Raw genomic sequence first — 18,202 nt, 5'->3', positions numbered from 1 at the left:
CTGTGCGAATTGCGACCTGTGGTGACAGGGTCACATTGCAATTGTTCTTACATACTTACTTACAGCGGTGACCTGTGATCCAGTGCTGTTTAAAAAAACATCCGTTCACCGTCCACACATGTGGTCAGCGCGTTATTGTGTGTGGGTTTGTGTGTGGGGGTGTTGCTCTTTGGGGTTCCTTGTCCCTTTGGCCTCAGAGTTCAGGCGAGTGAAGCAGAAGAACCACTGACAGACAGTGATGAGAAGAGCAAAGAGAGGAAAAGGAGTACAAGGTAACGGCCACACACCTGCACACAGTATGACACCATCACATAGCCCCTGGTAGTGTCACAGCCAGTATATCAGGCACGTGTCCCTGTAACATATATCTTAACTTTGATCACAAGTGAAAAGGTTCAGTGTTCCCCAAACAAATAGGAGGGCACTCTGCAAGTTACCCTAATACTAGTAGCCTGGTTCAGAATGGGATCATTAGGTCGACCAAAAGATGGTCGACAGTCATTAGGTCAACCCCGTTGGGTTGACATACTGGAAGGTTGACAGTGTCTAGGTCGACATGGGACAAGGTCGACAGGTCTCTAGGTCGACACAAGCAATATGTCGACAGTCAAATGGTCAACATGGGTTTTTTCATTGTTTTTTGACCCGAATATCAACACAGTCAACATGGACACAGTTTTAAGGGCACCACACTGCACACAATTATTTTTTTTCCACCACGCCCTAGTGGATGGTAGGGCATGAAATACCGCCTGTGGGCATGTCAGCTCAAAAACAGTGAAAAACCCCATGTCGACCTTTTGACTATCGACCTAGCCCATGTCGACCTAATGCTTGTGTCAACCTAGACACCTGTCGACCTAATGACTCTCGACCATCTTTAGGTTGACCAACCAACCATATCCCCCTGCTTCTGGTTGATAAATAGGTCAACATTAGTCTTTCACAATTTTTTCATATTTTAACATCCACATGGATGGCACCTGGTAGATGATTTTAGTTGCCCTGCTCTCCTGCGCATTTTCACAGGGGAGCTATGTTATGCGACTATGCATGGCATAAACATTTATGCGCGCATGCAGCCACTTGGTGCAAAAGGGTCGGGCCAAATTGCTTATTCATCGGCTTGTTCACACCTAGTAGTGCGGGTGGGGGGTGGAGGCGAGGGGTTGCGTCCATGGGAACCCCCAGTGTTTCATAGGTGTCCCAATAAAAACGCAGGACCTTCCCATGTAAAAGGGTCGGTGACTTGGGTGCGGGGGGGGGGGGGGGGGGGAGGCAGCTGATATCAGCTGCCCCTCCCTCTTCCTGTACAGGTCACCAGAGAGTTGTCTCATGCTGTGTACACACGGTACAATCCAGCATGAGGTTTTTACTATATAGTCAAAATCGCAAGCCGATTGTATGCAGATCTCACAGGTTTTTTACCTTGCAATCCCAATGCACACTCCCGTGACAGCACAAATCGAAACCCAGATAGACAGGGCAGCAATGACTATATAAAGCAAATCGAATGTAGATAGCATGAATTGTATGTAAATAGTACAGAGATAGCAAAGATTGTATAGCACTCGAATCTTAAGTTGAATTGCAAGGGAATCTCACCGTGTGTACACACCATCAGATCTACAAACACTTGCAAAATCATTTGATGGTCGGCAACAATCAAATGATTTTGTTAATGGCTTGCCAGTGGGGATGGGCAGCATATAGATTATATGCAAAGCTATGAATTTTCGCATCCTTGCATGTCAACCAGGATCACCTCCAGGTCCGAAGCATGGTGAGGTACACTAGGGTGACCAACTCATCCCTTTAATCCGGGACACATATTAATTACACAGGTTCTGTGGCTGGCTTTCAGCTGGTTTTAAACTGCCACACCTCAAGACTCCATTTCACCTGGTTTTAAACTGCCACGGAACCTGTGTAATTAATATGTGTCCCGGATTAAAGGGATAAATTGGTCACCCTAAGGTACACGTAACACTAATTGGGGTCCATATTGAGAGGTCTCGACATTGACAACAAAATGTGAAAAACTCATGTAAGCGTTTCATGTGTTGACCTTTTTCCATGTCAACCTTTTGACGATGTTGATGTTTTTCGTGTCGACCTATTGACTGTCTATCTAATAATCCACACTCTTAGTAGCCGGCACTGGCGGAGTGATCAGCTGTCTCACTCGCCGCGGGCTGGCTCCCACATGTGCTGCTGCCGCCTCACACCTCTCCCCGCATTACAGGCAGCCAGCTCTCCTCCCCTCCTCTCCGGCTCTGTCCTCCCCCTCCTGCCAGGCGCAGGCGCAGCTCCCACACTCGGCTCTCCTCGGCACGGATCGGCTATTTCCGCCTCTTTGTTTTAAACTCCAGCCGGAATTTTTTTCCTCCTCATTTTTCTCGCTTCTTTTTTAACTAAGGGGGGACTCGTTGTGAGTACGGGAGACCCCCCTGCAGCCCCCTCCCCTCCACGGGGCCCTAGCAGCCGCATATATCCCCCCCTCCATAGCTTTCCCATCTGCACAGACACACACCGAGCTCTCTCCTCTTGCCCTGTGTGTCTGTGCTGTGCCCGGTGGAGAAACCCCCTCCAGCAGCCAGCAGCGGCTCCATCTCCAGAGACACAGCAACTACAGCAGCAGCAGCAGCAGCTCCTCCACAATAAGAATTGCAGCAGCAGGTCAGTGTTCATTCCCACCCTGCAAAGTGAGAGAGGTGAGACTGGGATCTCTGATACATGGGCATAGTCATGATCATGACTCCCCCCTCCCTAGCAATCCAGCCCTCCCCTTTTCTGATATAGCACATCTTCTTTTCTCTTTAATGCCATTTACATATGTGCCCTGCTATCGCTCAGCCATGCTATCACCCCCTCATGCTTTCCCTCAGTCATGTAATATCTCTATCGTGTGTTTTATCCAACCACCCCCTCGTCACCCCCCCCCCCCCCTACTTTCTATGCCTGCCAAAGACCCCCCTGGCTCATGGCCTCAAGGGGGATTCCATAGTGCATCTGCCCTCCACCCCCATCCAGGTCTTGCCTTGTGTTTTATTTCATATTTATGCCCCCTCCCCATCACCTCTGCTATAGACTGGTAAAGGAATTGTCCTTTTACCCTTCTCTTATTTGACATTCCCATAATCTTTCATTCCCTGTAAACCTTCATTCAGCTTTTCCAGGACCATAGTAACCTGCTTGCTCTCCATATCTATGTGGCCCTAGTCTGTTTCAGCCTTCATCTCCTGCTTGTTTATTCCCTTTTGTGGACTTCTCTATCACTCACTCTTGGCATTGCACCCACTATTGCAACCTTACATTGTATTTTTTTTTTTTTAATCTATCTCTACTGTCTGCTCTATTACTTTTCTCATGTTTTCCCTTGTCAATTGTCACTAGTCTCCAGTCACTTGAGACCACCCCTAACACTATTCATTTAATGTTTGTTTTGCTTGGAAATGCATAATCACTGCTTCATACCCATTGTTAGAGTGCAGCATGTTTTTCCCACCTGTGTCCACTTGTCTGTATACTGTACATGTATTGTAACAGTAGCACCTTATTGTTAGGTGCCATCATCATCTGGGGCAGGAGCCTTTAACTTTTTTCTCTTGCAGTATCCCCAGATACCTGTCACAGCTCTTTTCTAGTTTTGGAATAGGTTTATCTATATTTGCTGTATAACTGTACGAGACCTGTTAAAGTACCACCTGTAGTGCCTTCTTACTTTTTGTTAGTGCTTCCTTACCCCAATGATACCATGTGTTGCAGAGTACTATCCCATTACTGTACTTCCTAACTAACATTGCTTGTACCATGTAATATACTTTACTTCCATCTGATTTGCTGGGGCCCTAGCATAACTTTGCCATACACATTCAACACAGTGCCATTTCATTGGTCTCGAAACATGCTACTTTTTCACCTTCCTTAACGCAAGTTAAAGTTTGTATCTGTAAGTTTCTCTTATACATTAGCCAGACTCCATCCTCATTAGCTAATGCCCTGACACTTGACTGTACCCTACTCCTGTTTACGTGCTTGACACATGCCTCACTAAAGCTGCGCACACACTATACAATTATCGGACAGATCATTTGTCCATTCTGGATGGCACAAATGAAAATCTAGTCTATAAGAGCAAATGACAATTGACCGTTTGCTCCCAAATACGCAAAAATGGACAAAACCCATTGATCAGACAAATTGATTAAATCCATGCTGTAACCAAGTTTTCTGAATGCCCGTTTTAACAGTTTTGATAATTGTACACTGTATGTCCAGCTTAAATTGAACTGCCATCCCAAGTTTTAGATACTTTGCCACTCTACCTCATTAATCTCCATGGTCCTGGCAAAGTTCTTGTGTCCTGTCACTTTTCTCCTCCCATTTTCTCATTGTGTTGCCCTTCAGTCACCTATTTGAATAAAGGGGCAGATTTATTAAGCTCGGTGAAGTGATAAAGTGTCTAGTTTTTATCACCGGCCAATCAGCTCCTAACTGTGAAGTTACAGGCTTGGTTTGAAAAATGACAGGTTGGAGCTGATTGGCCAGTGAGAAAAACCAGACACTTTATCACTTCACCGAGCTTAATAAATCTACCCCAAGTTACTTTTGGCTCCGTGTCATTGAGCTTATTTTTTGTATCCTGTGAGTACTTTTTGTAACTTTCACTTAGTTTTTTTCCCCATCCCCAGCATGCATTTCCCTTTCTACCATTGTGATCTTTTGCAAGCCTGCTTCTGCAATTTTCTTTTCTTATGGATATGTATAGTCTTTAACTTCCCCTTTTATTTATATGTTTGTCTTCAGTCCGTTATTACCTCTATATACCTACCCGTAAATTGCCCAATCAGGTCTAGTTTGACATCCTCTTATGGTCATAGTTGCTGCTTATAAAGTTGATTTTCTTTTTCTATTATTTCTGATATGTAATTGAGGGGCAGATTTATTAAGCTCGGTGAAGTGATAAAGTGTCCGATTTTTATCACCAGCCAATCTGTTCCTAACTGTAAAGTTACAGGCTTGGTTTAAAAAAAAAAATGACAGGTAGGAACTGATTGGCCGGTGATTAGAAACCAGACACTTTATCACTTCACCAAGCTTAATAAATCTGCCCCTTAGTGGGAAAAGAAGTTGTCCCAGTTCACCGATGAAGTACACCATTTCTTTTCTATTGGATTAGAGTTGCTGAATAAGGAATACTTTGCACCCACCACCCATGTGTTTATAAATAATGTAGTATCTTTATGGAGTCTGATATTGTAGTCATGCTGTGTGATGTGTGCTGAATACCAGACTAGTGGTTGTAACAGAATTCTTACAGTTTATTTACCTATTGTAACTTCTGTATTTGTATTGCAGTTTGAAATTCCTTTAGCGCTAGACATTGAGTTGTGTACGTAGTTGCCATGTTACCTGGATAATTGTAGATGACTGTGTGAAGCATCAGTCATTTATTGAGACTGGAGTACATCGTTCTTAAGAGGTTTTAACATATCTTAAAATAAAAAAATAATTGCGTTGGTACAGAAAAAGCTATGGCGTTTCTTCCTGCCCAGTAGAGAAACTGGCATCTAGTTTCTTGAATGTTCTTATTACTTTGTGTTGTAAAATTGTTTGGTTATAATCTCTAGATCATGAAAAGTAGTATAACTGGAAGCAATTTATTAAAAATTGCTAATTGCCATTGCATTTTAACATGTTAATAAAGAGATTTATTATATAGGATGTGTTCCTTAACTGACTAAAGTTGGGTTTAAGACCATATTCAAATTGCCCATTTAAAGGTACAGGTAGATGTGGATTGTGGTCCAATAATCTTGTTAATTGGCCCATAATACGCACATGTAGGTTTGGCTTAACCCACCACTGACATATTTATCTTGTTGAGTTAACCCTTTGAGTGCCAAGTGAATTCATCAAAATTGGTGTAAAAATTGCTAAGCAAAAATCTTTATTCACCGTATGACCTGTACTGTTTAGCTTTTATATAGGAAATATATTTTTTTTACGCAACATTTTTTTTACTGAATTTGTATTACAAATGTAAACGACGCTGGTATTTTTAGCAGATATTTTGCGCATCGCTCACAGATGTTGGCAGTTTAAGGGTTATTGGTGATTAATAAAGTTTACTGGCAATGACTTTAGCAGAGCTTGCAATGTAATCAAAGAATAAGGGGGTATATTCATCAAGGTGTGGAAAGATACATTTGTGAGAGATAAAGTAGCAGTCAATGAGCCTCTGCTTTAAGTGACAGAAGCTGATTGGTTGGTACTTTATCCTTCACTATTATATCTCTCTCCACTTTTTGATAAACGTTTTGGTCGGGGGAAGGATGCCGCAATCGGTGTGGGGGGGGGGGGGTGTATATTAACTGTAGCAAGTTTGGTGGTAATTAGAAGCCCTCTGCCCTGGTATCCTCTTCTAACACCTTCCAAGTTCCGTCCAGGGCCAGCCTATGTAGCAACACTTCCAGTGTACTTGACTGTGCTCCCTACTTTCTCACACCCTACTGTACTGCTCCCATGAGACCAGGACATTTATGACATGGTTGTCTACCCTTGGAATGGCCAGGAGGCTCCCGAAAATTGGGTCCCCCTCCCAGTCTTCCAGAAAGGTGGGCACCTCTCCTAGATTCTGAGGGATCCCCACTCCCCCCCTCCCCTAAATGTCTAAAAAAAAAAAGGCTAAAATGTCCTAATCGCATAATTTTGCCCCATCCCCTTCATGAAGAGCTGCAAATCTGGTTATTTGCAGTCCTGGGGGCAGGACTTGATGACACCACGTTCAAGCCCTGCCCCTCTGAAGTGCTGCTGAAAGGCTCCTCTCTGGGCTTCTCCCAGAGAGGAGACTAGAAAAGTAGGCAACCCTGATTTATGACTTCAACAAAATAATGATTTCCAAAATGTCTCCCTTCTGCAAAGGTGTTATCGTGTTTCCCCCTCCCTCTCACAACAGTGTGCTTCCACTTCACAGTGCGCTATTCCTGTAATGTGTACCTCCATAGATTGCACAACCGGCCTGCAGTGACCTATGCAGTGCACCCCAAATGGTTCCTCTGCGGATGTGCTTCACGTGGATGTTTCCGTGCAGGCTGTATCCTACTACTACACAAGCACCTGCTTTCCCATGTATGAATTGGGTCCGTGTATGGCTTACCTCCCACAGTATAACATTCATATGTGCACCCAACATGGCTGCCTCACCTGGTACCTTGTTAGGGTAGAATACACAACTTGTGGAAGTTATTATCCATAATGCCTGCACCAACACTGCATTGTGCCTACTGTGCTCTCAAGGCTTTCCTTTATGTCTGTGTGACTAATCTATTGCTGTACTACCCAAATCCTATGCATTATGTGCATTGTTTTGATGTCTATAAAAAAAACCTTGAATCCTGTTGTAGAACGTGCGCTATATAAATAAAACATACTTCACATTTTTATTGGCACACTGTCCTCTCCCCTCTGCCACTGTCCTGTGAAGCGCTTTCCTGTTTATCATACAAACCCTATATAATTTGTGTATTAATGATATATTTAGTTAATAACAATTGTTGAATATAGACAAAACAAACCAAAAAGACTTCAGGAATAATATACTCAAAATTACCACCATTGCCAAATAAATCTCTACAGTGGTGCCCGACAGAGCATTTTAAGTGAGGAGGAGGCCCATGTGCAGCTTCTTCCGGCCGGGACCCCTCCACTCTGCTTGGATCAGTGTTGTGTGGTAGGGTCTGAGCACTAGACCCTATTGCGCATGGAAAAATAGCACAGCACCGCACGCTCAGAGTCCACTGCGCATGCATGGCGTCCCCTTTTTTTCTTTCTTTTGAGCCGACGTGGTATTTCATGCCCTATGATCCACTAGGGCATGGAGGGAGAATCGAATAGTGTGCCAAGCGTAGCATGGCACTGTGCCTGAAGCATGGTGAGGGGATGCGGTGCACCAGTACTGTGTCCATGGCAACTGTGTCGACATCTGGGGCAAAAAAGTGAAAACCCATTTCGACCTTCCCCATGTCTACCTAATGCTTGTGTTGACTTAATACTCGTATCGACTGAAGACCTGTTGATCTCCAGTGGTCCACCTAGTGCATGTCGACCTTCCTGTGGTTGTCCAAATGATCCCAACCCCCTGGGACTCAGGGGCCCGTGTACACGGTGCACACTGCACCTATTATAGATAGCCCACCCACAACTCCCGTGAGGTAGCTGGTTTGAGCAACAGTTGCATAGCTCCGATAGATGCCCAAGAGATAGTCAGTAGGGGGCGCATGGAAGGATTGAATTTATTAAATTTGTGTACTACACATATAGTGATAGTGCAAGCACTATAGTATAATACCCCTTTCCAACATACTACCTGGGATTTCACTCCATGGATTTTAGTGACCCATGTCGATTGCAGGTGCTTTAGGTTCCAGGAGTGAAATCCCAGGAAGACCCTTTCAGACCTACGCTAGTCCCGGGTTCAAAAGTGGATTTTCGCAATGTAAGCTCTCACGAGCAGGGCCCCCTCTCCTCGTGTGCCTTTCTTAGAATATATAAACCTCAGCCACCCTGATGATTGTTTCAGTGTCCTTTCACCTGATGCAACTATCCATATTAACCATGTACTTGTACTAAATTGTCTTGTAATGTAATTCGTTATGTGTTTTTGCTCATAACTATGCTCTGTAAAGCGCTGCGTAATTTGTGTGTGCTATATAAGAAACTGTTAATAAATAAATATGTCTGAGAGGGGTGTTATTTTCCCAAACTTTGTTGACAGTGGTTGGGACAGCAGGGGTCCTAAGGTACAGAGCCCAGAGTATTTTTTTTTTTTTTTTTATGGATGATCCCCTAAATGGATTTGTTCACATATATACGAAAAGTGAATGTAGATACATTGATGTAGAATCCATTATCTTGGACAGCAGAGCTTATTAAACAGAGGATTAATGAAAACCAGTTTACAAACTGTATATATGTTCTTGCATACACAAACAAAAGAAATTGTAGCTACTTTTCAAAGATCAGTTTGTGCTTGCGAATAGTTTCTAGTAATTTGTTATAGCATTCTGGCCAGAGCCCAGTGTTTGTTTTAGCTTCAAGTATATGTGATAAAGTTTGTTAAATGTCTATGTAATAATTGATTTGCAGATAACTTTCTGCTGATAGGTAATTATACCAAATACCTAAAGACAAAGGTACTAAAATTGCAAGGCTGCAATGTGAGTGATCAAACTGAAGAGTTCTTTCAGATTTAATAAATCAGACATTGGTCCTGGGGATTATTGTGCATATGTTCTACATACTTATGGTATACTTGCATGTATTACATTTAAAATAAGGGGCTTATTCAATAAGCTGCAGGTTCTGTGCCCTGTGCTTGTGGGTTCTCTTTTCTCTTGCAATTCAATTGGAAATGGCAAGTTGCATCAATATGTGATTCTGCAAGAATGAGTGTGGAAATAATCCGGACTCTCCCACATTAGTGGCAAATAAGATAGCGGGTCAGTGTAGGCTGTTAGTGGGCATAAGCATAGTATCGGTGGTATGGGTTTTACAATGTCTGTAAAGCGATGGAAGAATAATAACCAACAAGTCTATGACAGCAATAAGTGTCTACAGTATTTTGAGGTACATTAAAGAGTCTCTGTGGTGATATAAGTTTGTTATAATAGTTTGAAAAAAAAAACAACGAAGTACAATACACTAATACAGTGGTTCCCAAACTGTGCGCCTTGGCTCCCTGGGGTTCCTCAGGACACAAGCAGGGTTGCCACGGGTTGGTGGTCTTGGACCAATTCAAATTAATGGTCAATTATTTCTGGACTAAACCAGTGCTGGTGGCTGCCAATCATAAAATATGTGTACAATCAGAAGCAATTCATTCCCTTTACCACATAACTTGAACCTCAAGATCTCATATAAACACAATCTAATTATTTTAATAATTTAAATTATTTTACATGATACTCTAGGGTTCCATGATTCAAAAAAGATTGAGAACCCCTGCACTAAAACATACACGTCCCACATCGTTTTAAACCTACTTAAACACCTCTAGATACATTATTATTCATTTGATGAGGTGTACCAGGGGTTCTCTACTGTGTCTCAGGGGCAAACGCAGGATTTTCATGGGGGGGGGGGTTCTGTACAGGATACAGTCAGCATCTCGATGGTCAGCATGCTGGCGTTCAGTATACCGACGCCAGCATCCCTACTGCCTTAAGAAAACTGGCACAATAAATGCAATTACTGTAGATCAGGATGCTGTTAACAGAATCCCAATAGCCAGCAGCCTGATCGTTAAGTATGTGGGGACCCCTTGCTTGCGCCAGGGAAAAGGGGGTTAGGTATAGGCAAGACATGCTGCAGATAACCTGTCAGCATGTTGGCTCTGCCTCCGACCCGCTCGTCTCTGCCTACGGCCATCCCGGCTCTGCTGTGCTAAGCCCAATGGGAAGGGAAATGACGGAGAAGAGCTGCGCGCTGCAGCTCCCTCAGGCAGCCTAGCGGCCGGACATTCAATATAGTGTGTGTGTGTGTATATAAATATATGTTGTGATGCACCGATGATTTGGCAGGCACTCGGATACTCCCCCTGCATGCACGCCCGTGTCCCAACATAAAAATCATAATTAATAGTCCCATTGAAAACTGTATTAATGTAACACAGATTTCTGCTAGTTTTTAGTCTGTGTTAAGCTATTTTTGGGCAACTCCTGGCTAATTGAAACAGCCCTTATTTGTTTGAACTTTGTAATCGTATTTTACTTAGTAACTTTTTTTAATTTATTTTTAGCATCTTCCATTCTGTATTGTTTAAGTAGGCATGATGCATAACTTTTGTCATTTTTTAAATGGATTTTGATGCTGCAAGTCTCTATAAGGGGCTAAACAAATAATGGATGCTGCTTACACCATGTATATTTATAGTGACAACCTTGGTTGTATCCATTGCAGTAGTTACCACTGTGTATAGGTTGTTATGTGGACAATGTTTAGGTTGACATCTGAGGTGGACATACAATAGAGTCTACATGGTCAAAATTTTTAAATTGAAAGAGTTTTTTTTAATGTTGGTGTCTGTCGACATAGGTTGACATGGACATTGTATAAGTCTACTGCGTCCTCTCGCAGCTTGGGGTACGGTGTCTCACTAGGCTCGACACACTGTTATGTCCCCCCTCCATGTACACTGTGATGGTAAAGTATGAACCAGTCCTTTTTACTTTAGAAAAAAAGTGAAAAACTCATGTTGACCTTATTGGCCATGTCAACCTTTTGGCTGTCGGGCCAGATGCACTAAGCTTCAAAAGTGATAAAATGGAGGGTGATAAACAGCTAGCCAATCAACTCCTGGCTGACCTTTCTCAAACACAGCCTGTGACATTGCAGGTAGGAGCTAATTGGTTGGCTGTTTATCACTCTCCATTTTATCACTTTTGAAGCTTAGTGCATCTGGCCCCCACATCCCTTACCATTAACAGTGCAACAATTTATCTCCTATCACACACTTGTTCTCATTATGGCTGTGCTACTTATTAAGGTGTGCAGTACAAATTATTGTAAATGGTGTTCCTCAGCTGCCCGACTCAATAATTGATCACATTTTTATTTATTTATCTTACATCACAGGAAGCCAACTTATGTCATCATGTGATCACCCAGTGCCAATAAGCAGTCTGCATTGTAAAATGGTAGTCCATGGTTTAAGACAGTATTTCTCAGCTCCTCCCTCAGGGCCTGCAAGCCATGTTATTAAGTGCTTGCTTTAGGGCAGCTGGTATAGTCAGACATTTGTGTATGGTAACGAAAAGAAGGATGTGCTAAAATGTGTATTGTTATTGGGCCCCAGTGAATCATTTTTGAGAGGAATAGATTTAGCAGATGGCATTGTAGGCCTGTAATCATTGAAAATATATTTTATGGGGCAAATTACTGGTCGTAACGATGGACCTTTGCCTAGAGTCAGCAGAGGCTGCAAAGTTGCTGTTTTTCTACAATACTCCACCTTCATCCACATGGGGAGATTTAGCAAATTCTAGGAGAGCAAGATACAGTCCCAACCTGTCGGTTTCTTGCTGTCACACACAGCCTGTAAAATGCAAGTTAGAAGCTGGTTGGTACTTTATCTCTCTCTCTCTCCAAGCTTTGATGCATCTCCCCCATAATGTTTCAAAAGATGCCAAAACTAAATGATGTATGCCGAACAAAGATTGTGAAGAGTTTAACGTAGTAGAGAGTTACCTAAGAAGTATGATTTCCCCATGACACAATACAGGTCATAATACCGACACCCATTGACCGTTGGAAAAAATACCGACATTCATTATGCCGACATGACCAAGATACCGACAATTGAAATGCTGACGGGTCAAAATGTCAACATAAGTTTTATATTTTTTGTGTGTGTCTATGTCGACATGGACAAGTATGCTATGCTCACCATCCTTCGGGCAATTATACCCCCCCCCTTCAGGTCCACTGATATGGTAAAGTAAGAACAAGTCTGTTTTGGGCCAAAAATCCCATTAAAACTCATGTCGACAGCTGCCCATTGATCTGAAGGGGAGTTTTGAAATCTACTGCCTGCCTGCCGCTAACGCTGTTCCCTGCCGACCTCTCTCTGTCCAGCTGCCAGTGGCCGGGGGGAGGATTGGAGGGGTCTCAGAGGCGCATAGCGCTGCTGATGCTGTTGCCTGTCAGACTGACATGACAGGCCTAGCAGCAGAGTAGGGAGAGGTTTCCTGCTCGGTGCTTCCCTGCTCTGCAGATTATAGTTGTGTGCAATGTGTCGCTGATGGGTCTGATTACGATATCTTATGTGCTGCTCATAACCTCTCAGGATCCGATGCACACAGGACCACGCATTGGATCAGATGTCACATTCATCTGATTTTGCCAGTTTTCATCCAATGTATTGGGCCTATCTGTCACAATCTGATGAACACTGGCCAAATCAGACCAGTGTATGGGCTCCTTAAGGGATACTATGCTAAAAATAATATACAGTTGTGCGAAAAAAAACAGGGTTTGTTTTGCATACTGCATCAGAAGTAATTAGCAATTATCCAGTCACCAACCGGGTCTAAACTTGATAAATCTAAATCTTGTCAGACAAAGGACCATTTATTCTTGTATATGTTAACATGAAATAAACAAGTACACCCTTGCTGCTTTTGGATCGATAACGAATGTAGGACTAATTTGAGTGAGGCGCTGATAATCCACTGTCTATACCATTTGCTTTAAGCTGGGTGTGAGAATATGAACAATTTTGCCATCTCCGTTCTTTCTCTATAGTTGTATAAATGAGCTTCTGAGAAAGGTAAAAGCTCCATTCAGGACAAGCACCCAAAGAACTCTCATAGGTTACCTTTATATTATAAGGACCCAGTTAGATGTGAGGAATTTAACATGATGATTGTCATAGGGAATTCACTGGGTTCAAGACTAGTAAATGTAAAGATTGCACATATGTTCAGGCAATATAAATCTTTTTAAATAGCTGGGTACACATGAATTACTTTTTTGAAGGGTTTGGCCAATTCCAATGGATCGAAACGACCTAATTCTGAAAACTCCCAGTGTGTACGCACTGTTTCGCTGACAATGCGGCAGGAGACATCGCTAGCCAGGGCTATGCTGTCAAATGCGTTGTGGTCCCCACTGTCACTCTGTTGCTGCTGCCGCCATTGACAATTGTGTCTGCACTGATGACAGGTCCCATCACCTGCTATCTCGTGATAGGTATACATATTCGCAATTGCCTTGCCTGCACAGTCTATTTGGCCGGGTGATTGTGACACCATGGGGCCACGCATCATTATGTCTGCAGTGTACACACGGAGTGATTCTGGCCAACCTTCTAGGTGATTTTGACTTTCGGCTGCTTTTCATCTGCAAGCCATACATGCATTGCAGTCATACTGTAGGTGCAGGTTTAATTAAGCTGGGTACACACTAGACCAGGGGTTCTCAAACTATTGTGCTCTAGGACCGCATCAGACAATAAAAATTATTACAGGACCCCAGCAAGTTACCACAGAATAGCCACCACACATGTGGACAGTAGACTGCACGTGCACAGCAGCATTGTGGAGGCAAAAAACAAAAGTAGAGTGACCGTTAATGCAATCACTTGATTTCTTACACAACTGCAGATACAAATCTCCCTTCAGAGTCCCTTTCCTTTAATTTTTTTTTTTTATCTATACGGTATATTCATTCAAATGTTAAAGCTGTACAGGGAAAGGAATTTCCCTGCCTTTCCCATCTGTGAAGGACAGGGAAAGGCAGTGGGTGGCAGAGAGAGGAAGAAATTGGCAGTGGGAGCAAAGCCCCAGGACACAGGTGCGGTCTTGCTGCCAGCCATGTGCACCCTATTGATTTCTGCATGTAGATAAAGGAGCAAGTAGTGCAGTCAGCTGGTGATGGCAGCATTGAATGCTAGGTGGGACAGGAGCGGCAGAGCACAGGGGTCGGGGCAGAGATGCCTGATATCATCAGTGATGTGAGGAGTCTGAAAAATCAGTTCAATTGTTTATTACCTCAGACTCCTTTGATCATAGCCTGAGAAATCAATAGCCTGATGGTCAGCAACATGGAGTCCATGCACTACACCGGGGGTCCTCAAACTATTTTGCTCTGGGACCCATTAGACAATACAAATAATTATGGGACCCCAGCAAATTACTGCAGAAGGTCATCACATCACATGTGTAGTCAGCAGACCGCACATACATGGCAGCATTGTGGAGACACAAAAAGATGTGAGGAGTCTGACATAACAAACAATTCAACAGACTTTTCAGACTCCTTGAACCACTGACTGAGATTAAAAAAGTCATGAGCCTGATGGTCAGCAACATGGAGTCACAACCCCATGCTGAGAAGGTCGGGCCCCACTTTGGGGTCAGGACCCACAGTTTGAGAACTGCTGCACTAGACTATTTGCTCCATGGAGATGTAATCGATTTCCCTTGCAAACAATATAGTGCATACACACATTGAACGATATTGGTAATGATATTGTTCAGTGACGTCTTCCTGTCAGCACTCCGTACATGCAGTCGTTGACTATTTAGTCAAACTGAGCTGTGAGAAAACAGACAACGGAAGACATCCTTTACGACCCGCAGGAGAGCACATCGTTAACTATACTGCGCATATAAACGAAGCGATTTTACAAATAATATGTTTTAAAAAGGTCAAAATGATCAATATCATTTAAAATTGTAATTAGTTTGTATGCAGTTTACTATATATCTATAGCTCTACTATAATCTGTGCAGGATAGTTCCATATCTTCAGGTACTTAACCTGGGAGCTATGAATTTAAAGTGTGTTCGCTCCAGACTTGCCGCATACAGAAATTGCATTGTAATAGAATAGTTCCTGGCATTTTCTATGGGTAGGGGTCATATGGTTGACAGTATGAAGGCTGACATACATTAGGTCGATCACTAAAGGTAGACAGTGCTTAGGTCGACACATGAAATAGGTCAACATAAGGATTAGATTCATAGTCCATAGGTCGATATGAGTTTTTCACATTTCTTTTTGTTGCCGAATGTCGACGTAAGTGTACTGTATCTGTGTACCGCATCCCCTCGCACGGTTCGCTATAATTTCCATGCTACGCTTGTCGCACTATTCTATTCTCCCTCCATGCCCTAGTGGACGGTGGGGTATGAAATTACGTCTGTTTTTGAAAAAAGTTAAAAACTCATGTTGACCTTTTGACTCAACCTTCCCATTGTTGACCTAATGCTTGTGTCGACCTTCTGACCTTGTCGACCTTTTTTATGTGTTGACCTAACCCTCAGTCGAACTAATGTATGTCGACCTTCATACTGTCAACTTAGCGACCATATCCCTTTTGCATATACCAGAATATTATTGAAGAAATTGTGGTAAGCAGGGTCCTTGTTGCCTTTGTGTTATTACTTGGGCTTGTTTTATTACTGTTCTATTGTTATATTCCCAATTAAAAAGCACAGTGGAATATGCTGCCATTATATAAGTACATTTTTTTAAATTATATCATATGACTGAACAATAATGTCTGAATGCCTGAAACAGAAAATAAGGTACTTGTGTATTATCACGGCGCACAAGATTTCCATCGTACGCCATTGTATTGGTCGCATCGCATGCGATCCGATGTTATTTGACCTGATTTTTAATTGTACAGGCACCCTGATGGGTGATTACTATGTTAAATGCCCCCAATGTTAATGCCACCCCCACTATCAACACCAACCCGAAGCGTGGCGAGCGCATCGGTATGCGTCCTCCGACCTTTTCATACCCCCACTATCCACATCGGCGTGGAGTTGACTTTAGATAGTGTGGCGAGCGGACGCGGATTACTTCACATGTAATCCGCGTCCCCTCGCGGGGCTCACTGCGCTCGCCACGCTTCGGGCTCGGTGTCTCGCTGTGCTCGCCACACTTCGGGTTGACGTTGATAGTGGGGGTGCATTTAACATAGTAATTCCCCCATCAGGGTGCTTGTACAATTTAAAATAGCATCGCATGCCATTTTTTATGGGATGCGATACGATATTTTATTGAACAGTGCAGGTCTTTCGACCCGAAAATCGGGTCCCATCGCATACCTTAATTAGTGGTATGCGATGGATGCCGTGATAATACACAAGTACCGAAAATAATCAAGCATTTTGTTATAACAATAAAATTATAGGTGTGCTGACACTTTTTCTGTCCTTATAGAAACACTTTAAAAGTGATCCTTATCCACACTCAGTCCAATGGGTTAACTTGTTTAGGGCAGCAGCTCCCCTCTCGTGAACCCGATTCCAATGGGAACTTCAGAACATTTCCATCTAAAACAAATAGAGGGGGCGCTTCATAGTGTAATACCGTTTATTTAAAACGGGTGGACAATGCTAACAGCAAATCTCCTATTATGAAGGTAGAACCCGTACCAAGGTGTTCCTCTGGTGTGGGCTGGCTACCACAAGATATATATCAAATAACCACTGGCACAAACTGCAGGCACTTGTAGCTCACTCACGGGACCTCTCACTGCTCCAGGAGCACGATGTCAATTCCAGAACCCGGCACCTCAGTGTCTTTGAGCAATCATCAAGCATTTTGTTATATGTTATATATATATATATATATATATTAGTCAAAACTGGCAGAACTTTAATATGACAATTCAATGGGGCATCATGGATAGTGTAATGGTTAGTATTACTGCCTCACAGCACTGAGGTCAGTGTTCGATTCACACTGAATTAATTGGCTAATTAACCCTAGAATGAATTTGTGTGCGTGTGGTAGGGAATGATTGTAAGCTCCACTTGGGCAGGGACTGATGTCAATGTTCAAATATTCTCTGTAAAGTGCTGTGGAAGTTGCGTGCACTATATAAATAACTTAATAAATAATTATTTTTTTGAGTCTGTAGCTACTGGATAAAGTGATGAGAGAAGTTCAATTTTTGTTCACCTGTCACTTAAAGAGGATTTCTATATGCACCCTCATGAAAGTTGAGCCAAAATCAATCTAAAGTAGGACTTTAGGGCACCTTAACGACACCCAGTAGTTTGTACAGAAAAAGAAAATTTCACCCAGCTAATTCATGTGCAGTTAAGAATGAAAATGTGGCACTCTCGACCAGTGAGTGCTGGGAGCCAATACAATTGACCGTATCCAAAATGTTCGGGACCAGGAGAATTTTGGATAACGGATTATTCCGTATTTCGGAATATTTTAATATTTCAATGATGTATTTTGAAGTATCTTGCATTTATGCTGTATAAACACATCAAACACATGAAATGCACACACATATTTTATTTGTTCAAAAAAACAAGGTTTCAAAACATGGAACTATCTCAGATATTGAATTTGAATCCCAAGCAATCATGTTCTTGTACTTATATAGTGATAGTTACAGATGGCGCCGGCCTTATTATTGCCGCCTATGGCGATGTTTCCGACACACGCCATGGCGCATACATGTAGCGAATCGCCGTGGCGCTTCACGACGAGTGCAATATCACAGACCAACCACCAGATGTCACTTTTAAAAACCTCATTTGCGCATGCGTAAGATTTGTGCTTCAGCGCGTGCATGATGCGCAGGAATTACATGAACTTTATTATACGATGAGCACCTCTCTAATGCCGCTGGCACGAGCGTGATCCAGTCTCTTCAGCCGAG

At 42.8% G+C, this 18,202-nt stretch overlaps 1 protein-coding gene across 2 annotated transcripts in view; it reads left to right on the top strand.

Annotated features, from left to right (window-relative positions):
- The first annotated feature begins 2,277 nt into the window (after window positions 1-2,277).
- The window catches only part of PCGF3 (polycomb group ring finger 3), a 93,534-nt gene continuing 77,609 nt past the window's right edge, over window positions 2,278-18,202 (top strand). Inside the window, exon 1 of one of the 2 annotated variants that reach the window (XM_083179991.1) lies at window positions 2,278-2,679. The gene's annotated coding sequence lies outside the window, so the exon portion shown is untranslated. Of the gene's footprint in view, window positions 2,715-18,202 lie in introns of both variants that reach the window. The other variant, XM_083179999.1, reaches the window with a different exon arrangement.

Source organism: Crinia signifera, chromosome 1 (genome assembly GCF_055691185.1).
Source record: "Crinia signifera chromosome 1, ASM5569118v1, whole genome shotgun sequence".
In the NCBI taxonomy this organism is placed as follows: Eukaryota; Metazoa; Chordata; class Amphibia; order Anura; family Myobatrachidae; genus Crinia; species Crinia signifera.
This window is presented reverse-complemented; position numbering and strand designations above follow the sequence as displayed.